Here is a 1,599-nt window from a genome sequence, read left to right as displayed (position 1 = left end):
TAGAGAGAAAAAAATCTATGTCGTAATTGTTCGTGTAAACACGGCATGTAAACAACTGCAAGAGACTGGGTGTATCTGTACGTCAAAATGGCGGACAAGGTCATTCTCACTCGACCAAGTAGTTAACAGAGGTATAAGATATAAAATGGGGGATAATATGACAGTAACTGGATAAACAATGCTGGTACGATTGTTGTAAATACGAAATATTACCTGGGTTAGATGAAAAACTTCGAGAACCGCACTAGACATTTGTGCTCGGGGGGATGTTAATGTGGATTGAAACCGGAGTACCTGGAGAAGACCCACGTGTCGGGGAATCGAACCCCGGCTGCCATTGTATAAGGCGAGTGGGCTTTTCCTAGATCTGACCAATATACCGTGTGCGCCTAAAAAAGGTGGTCTTGATGTTGCGATGGCAACAGCCTGATCAAAGCATTTTTTGAACAGTCATGCAAACAATATATATATACTATATATTTCGATCCAGGCTCTAATATCCTCAATAGACGATTGTTACTATACATTTATACGACTGCAGAATATATGATAGTTATTTCACCGGTAAACTCTGTTACCGGTATCAATACTTTGCTTATTGGGTTTCTACAAACGTCTTTCTCACTATTTAATTAAATTTTAATTTCACTCTTTTTTACTTTTTGATTTTTTATTTATATATGCTTTCAAAATAAAATATAAACATTGCTTTATTTTGTGGATATTTTTACAAATATTTTCGTTATTGGTCATCATTTTCACAAATTCTTCATCAATTTGTCTTCCTGGAAGGTATGCATGTCCCTTTTTCCAGTTAAAACTTCACTCTGTAAAGCGCTGATAGCTATCGAAAGGCAAAAAAGTGGTAAACCAATTTGGTCAAACCTCTTGCTGAAACATAAGGGGTGACGCGTAATACCTTTGAAGATATGCATTTAAAATCAAGAAGAGTGCTAGTTAATTTAAAAGTACTGAATAGTGTGAATATTAGGAACCATATTGCAAATCAAATAAATAAATATCAGTATTATGAATAAAACTGAAAAAACACCACTAAAAACTAAAAAGAAAACGTGTCGACTGTCTTAAATACGGTCAAATGGTCGTGCAAAGGATTTTAGATATTTATTCAATACCTTTTAACTAAAAAAAGAGGAAGTGCTTAGTTTGAAAATTATCGGACAATTTAAAGGATATTTTATTTAGCATATTCACTAAGGTTTACCTTTTTTAAATCTTCAAAATTGAGAGTCAGTATCTTCAAATCCGGATTCGCACTCATCCCAGAGTTCCATTCTCTCGTATGGGTGAACCATGATCCGCCAGATGCTGTATCTGATTGGATAATACAAAATTACACAGTATAAATGATCATTTTATCTTTATTCACAGAAGGAATAGCATTTTAATTCATGTGGTATCCAAAGTTTTGAACTTGTAACGTTTTAAAGTGTTTTAAAGGCGCTTTCCCCTTTCCCTTGAAAATTACCATAGGGTGCAGTATTTTATTCTCTGCATTGTGGCGCCAAGACTCTCTTTTTTGAAATATGCTTCTTTCTTTGCATTTCTAGTTATTAATAATTATGTTTCATTCAAATA

This window comes from Mizuhopecten yessoensis, unplaced genomic scaffold, assembly GCF_002113885.1.
Source record: "Mizuhopecten yessoensis strain PY_sf001 unplaced genomic scaffold, ASM211388v2 scaffold7069, whole genome shotgun sequence".
NCBI classification, from domain to species: domain Eukaryota; kingdom Metazoa; phylum Mollusca; class Bivalvia; order Pectinida; family Pectinidae; genus Mizuhopecten; species Mizuhopecten yessoensis.
Note: the sequence above shows the minus strand (reverse complement) of the source record.